Below are 5,583 nucleotides of genomic sequence, written 5' to 3'. Positions count from 1 at the left end.
TGAATTTCAAATAAAAATATTAAAACCAATAGAAATAAAAACTAATATCAAAACACAAAACTATAATAACCTTGGTGGAGACACCTGTGACTAGCAARGCTGATCAAACCAGAGACCAGTGTCTKGGTTAACAATAATAACTGTAGTTCTCCACATTCCAAAACTGTCTGTTTCATTTTCAGATAAAGAAAAATGTATACAAAATGAAACATCTTCCTTAAATATTCTTGCTTAAGCATTTACCACCATGCCTGTGGTTATCTATATATTCCATTTTATTTTATATTCCAGTTTACTGGAAGTCCTGWTCATTCCTCTGAGCCTGTTGGTGGTGTTGATAGCTGTTACCTTGGTCACATTGAAGATGTTGAGAAAACATAGTAAGTATTTGTTTTAATTATGTAAAAAAAAATATATAATGTTTATGACTAATGTCATTTGCGGAATATTATAAATACAGGAGGGTTGTTGCTTCTACAAATGAAAGGTTTGACATCAGAGTTCATTAGTACCAACATCCTCTTTTGTTTATTTCAGAGGACAAGAAGGCAAAGGACCAACCACCAAACACCTCAGTAGTAAGCTATGGTCATGTTATCTTGTCACTCATCTGTTCCTTTCTCTTCTTGATATTCTAGGGCTCRCTTTGGTTAGTAGTTACTCATAACTAACACTTGAAATCAACCCGATTGCTTATGTGTAGTATTTGAAATAAACAGGTTAAAGATCATTTAATTGTTTTATTTAGTCCTGCWCTAAGTGTACATCTTTAGCCAGAACAGACTTCCTCAAATCACTCACCACAACTACTGACACTTGAAGAATAACACATTTTGTGTTATCATTGGGGGAAAATTAAACAGCAAAACATGTTCTAATTCATGTCACTATGCATGAGGTACAGCATCCTTTTATGGCTTATTGTAAAACTGTTAAATGTCAACACGGTTTGTGTTTCATTCCTTCAGCAGCCTGCTGACCCTGAGCAGGACATTACCTACAGCACTGTGAGTCACATCAGAGGAACAGCACAACAGGTAAAACCAAACTCCTTTCACCCAACCCCCCTTCAACCCAACCTAAACCCTCTGCAAACCAACTTAACAACCCCATCAAACTCAACCCAACCCCCCTTCAAACCAATCTAAACCCTCTGCAAACCAACTTAACCCACCTCAAACTCAACTCAACCCAACCCACTCCAACCCAACTCAAAGTGAAAGTAAACATTGTCTGTCTCTCTCTAAGTTCATGTGATCATGTTGCTCTCTCTCCTCCATCACACAGGACCTAAACCCAGAGAGACATGGTGACTTATACAGCAATGTGATTCCTATGCAGCACTGGACGGCACAAAGGGTAAACTTTAAACTAAATAAACGCATAAGCACAGCTAGTCTTATAGAAAATGTTTTTTGTCTTGAAAAGCAGAACTTGAATTGGCGGCTCTGATGTGTTGTAGAATGTACAATGGATTCAAAATGGATATCAGTGTTTTCTGAATAACTCCCTGTGTAACTGTCTACCAGCAGGACCCATTTCCGGATGATTTGTAGTCACATACAGGCCGTGGTCACCAAGAAAAGACCGAACAAATGTTACGGCCTGCCATAAAAGTTGTCTACTGCGTTGATGATTTGACTAATTTATTCATTGTGTGTGTGTTTCTTTTGCCTCTTCTCTCCTGGCAGCAGAACCAGTTGTGGTCTACAGCACAAGTGGCCTAACACCAGAGTACAGTAGGTCGCAAAGTACAGAACAAAGATGTTGGGAATAAACTGGGGATCTCAGTGTCACTAGGCATCAGACAAGTCTCCGATTGAGTAACATATAATTATTTATTTGTCACCTCTGCCCACCCTTGTCTTCATTAACTTTATTGTATTCTATCATATCTTGTTATCTGCATATCTTATAGACTAGGTCTTGTACTTATATAAACGCATGACACTTAACTTGTTTTATCGAAATCAATAATAAGAGTTTTATATTGTATCTTTAAAAAGAATACCTTTGTGTCAACCTAGCCATTAAATGCAAGTGTGGTATCTGCAGCTGAAGGGGGTGTAACGAATCGTCCTGAAGATGAGACACAGGCGCAAGCGTCTTTTTGAGTTCCACATTTAATTATAACTCACGAAAGTCAAATACGACAACAACAAATAAGTCGACGAACGACCAGCGTACGCGTGCCCTAGTCGGCACACAAGATCACAGATTTTTGCCCCAACCGAGGACGGAAAGGGAAGCTAAGTTGGTTTCTCATCAGAGCACAAGATCAGACAGCTGACCTCTGACTTGAGACCACAGCCGGCCAAACACATAGAATAGCACCCATAGCACAGACGTCGAATGCCCCACCCCACTCGACCTGACACCAGAGAGACATAAGGATCTCTAGGGTAGGGTTGTGACAGTGGGGGCAATTAGGACCAACGCAGGAGAGAGTTACATAATCAGTTTGATGGGCCATAGTGGACTGAGAATGGAACCCTGGCTGGTACTGGTTGCAAGTGGTAGACTACAAGATGACTGTTCAATTATAGGCAATAAGGGACGGGGGTTGGTATATAGTAATATCATGGCTAACGGGCTGTTTTTGGCGACGCACGTGGAAGTGCCTGGTTACAGCCTTAGCCGTGGGATATATTAAGACATTTATACCACACCCCATGAGAAGTGCCTTATTGCTATAATAAACATGGTTCTCACGTCTTAGGGAGTAAAATAATGATTTTGTCATCCTCGTGGTATGTCGCGCTTTGATATACCAGGCTTTCAGCCATCAGCAATTCGGACTTAAATCCCTTTTATTGTCAAACAACCAATCAGACAAAGTACCAAAAGTTCACAGTAAGTATCATCTTTGTTTGGGTTTCAATTGCTGTACCATCAATTTCCGAATTGAGTCTATTATTTTAAGCTTGATTTTGGTGGCTATTTCTTTGCTGAATAATGTTAATTTATTGAAACATGCTGCTGATAGATGACAATCGTATGAACTTTCCTAATACTGCGTCTTATGGGATACCAGATATAATGTTGCCTCCAACAGTGGTGGTTCTAGCTTGTATGGCACCTGGGCAACACCCCCTCTTCAAATGAAGTAACAAGACACTAGACAATTTGTGTTGATTTGGCACTCGGCATCAATACATACCCATCCCACACTGTCAACCAAGAGTCAAGACTAACATACCTTGTGGTGTGCAGACTGATTTTAATCATTCTTACGATTCCGCAGTAATGTCTGTGACTATCTATTTCACAGTTTATGAATGATTGTGGTTCATTTGGTAGCATTTCGTGTGGACTCCGACAAGGTTAATTGACCACAAGTCCCACATGGTGACATGATATCATTGAACGTGACGGTGTAAATGAGCAATAAAAACGATTGCGTAAATGTCACCATTCCGAATTCTTTTGTGTGCGGGCGCCCCGTGCCGCCCCCGGCAAGATGCCACCTGGGAGATCCCTGTCGTCTTTCCTAATCCGCTACTGCTCCCCACTCAGCAACCCTCTGCCACTCCAACTTTCAGCCTGCAGACAACCTTCTATTCTTTACAACACAACCCTGGGAGCTAAGGGGACATAGATGCCCCATAGGTCAGCCCGCTCTCGAATCATCTCTCATACTAATCCAACATTATAATTTAAAAAGAAATAATAAAAATATATTGATTTCATTTTTCAAGATACAGAGAAATCATTTGAAAATGGTATTCTAGTAGCCTATCCATTTTTGACCAGCATAAATTCTCAATAGATATCGTACTTTCGCTTCATACAGTTACAAACATTCTTCATTACACAATTTCATTCATGGTAATACTATTTCATCAATAATGTCATAAGGTTATGCTTCTATTAACGACAGTGAATCTAATTTCATTCATAATCATCATATAAGCTAAAATCTACAAATCAAAGGTAGAATCAACTGAGTGAGTCTATCAAAAACACACACGCAGGGATTCTGTAGATTCAGAGGTGGATTAATCTTCATGTTTAACCATTGTTTCCTTAGCTCTTACCACAATTGAGTTGCATTGCAACTGTCCCTTGGACATCTACTTAGTCAAAAATAAAAGCTGTTGTTTACCTATCTTGCTAGAGACCTTCAAAAGTTGGTGCTGACTTATCAGCTCAGTGTGTTCCAGTAAGATAACATATTATTGGTTTAGATGAACTTTTTAGGCTTTTTACTTTTAGGAAACTTCATCTCTCCTCATCCTTCTCTACAGGGGGAAATGGAAGCTCATCCAGAGTAGGCAGCTCATCAGTCTCACCATCCTCTTGAGTAGCATAAAACATGACAGCTGCTGAGATCTTATTAACGAGAGGCACAGACAGCCTTACAGCATGTTAATAACACAATTAGGCAAAATAAGCAAAARAAACTCACTGMAGCCCATTGGACAATTTGGGATCMCCAACTTCCAATCAGGGATTCCAACCAAGTTGCATGCGCCCACTCTGGTTTTGGGGAATTATTCTTAGCAACAGTGGCAATGTATTTGGCAAGATCAGTCACATTAGAAGAGTGATCTCGGACAAAAGTACAACATTCATCGCCAATGATTACACAAGATAGTCAAGAAGATAGTCAAGAGCCTCTCTGTTTTGCAGAGCTAACTTACGCAATTATTTTAGTTTCCTATTCAATTGTTCCAGTGCATTTCTAGCAGCATTGCCAATTTTCTCTACGTGTTTAGAGACGTCACGAATACCCAGGGAAAAACACACCAAAGAATCTGGAGGCAGGTGCCTGAGTGTGAGTGATGTCAACTTGAGACCTCTTATCTCTCCTCATGCCAGGAGGATTATAGTCTCTAAACAGAGCCTTCAGATCTCTCTCATTATTTGGAACGGTTCTCATAGCTGTCACCACAAACCCAACAATACAAGTACCTCCCTAGTTCGAGGGAAGGCTATAGTWAGCCATCTTACCAAACAGCCAATAGGTTCCATYCKGAGCTCCTCTTAAAGGGATAATAACACTATAGACTKAAATACCATAAGTARCATTACCAGGTTCCCCAGTGTCGGCATTGTTAACAGTTAACTTACAAGTATTGGATTCGTTGTAATGCATTGTACAATTACATTCTAGTTCACCCAAATGATTACCTCCTTCTCCTCTAATACACCCAGGAGCTGTCATCACTCCTGCTACTGAAATGGGTGGGTGTAAAGTATTTTCTGGCCTAGCAAAATATGGTGGACCTGTGTGTTTGAATAATGCAAAAATCACCATGGGATCAGGGTTAMGTGGCATCTTTACTACAAATGGTACACTCATATGCATAGTCAACYGTACCCCTATGGGAACTCCCACAAGAGGTAAACCTACTCCTACTTAATCTGGCCCCAACCCACACACACAACAGTCTTTTTCTCTGGATGTCAGATTAGCAACCATTACTGCTCTAGATAAGAACAAATTCATGGTTGTGAGGGCCCACCAGGGCTCTCTTTCGACAATGACCATCTACTTCTGGGCCCCTACTCTGGGCCTGCGTTGGCCCCTTTGGCTCGGGACTTATCTCACCTTCTGTCAGGTTTCCCACAAGAGGACAA

The 5,583-nt window shown here is 40.5% G+C and overlaps 1 long non-coding RNA gene across 1 annotated transcript; it reads left to right on the top strand.

The window, feature by feature from the left end:
* Nucleotides 1-295: 295 nt before the first annotated feature.
* On the top strand, nt 296-1,550 carry LOC112077548 (uncharacterized). The gene is made up of 5 exons (XR_002895434.2): nt 296-380; nt 538-578; nt 969-1,037; nt 1,288-1,359; nt 1,530-1,550. It is a non-coding gene; the product is annotated as an uncharacterized lncRNA (long non-coding RNA).
* Nucleotides 1,551-5,583: the final 4,033 nt, after the last annotated feature.

Source organism: Salvelinus sp. IW2-2015, unplaced genomic scaffold (genome assembly GCF_002910315.2).
Source record: "Salvelinus sp. IW2-2015 unplaced genomic scaffold, ASM291031v2 Un_scaffold4674, whole genome shotgun sequence".
NCBI classification, from domain to species: domain Eukaryota; kingdom Metazoa; phylum Chordata; class Actinopteri; order Salmoniformes; family Salmonidae; genus Salvelinus; species Salvelinus sp. IW2-2015.
This window is presented reverse-complemented; position numbering and strand designations above follow the sequence as displayed.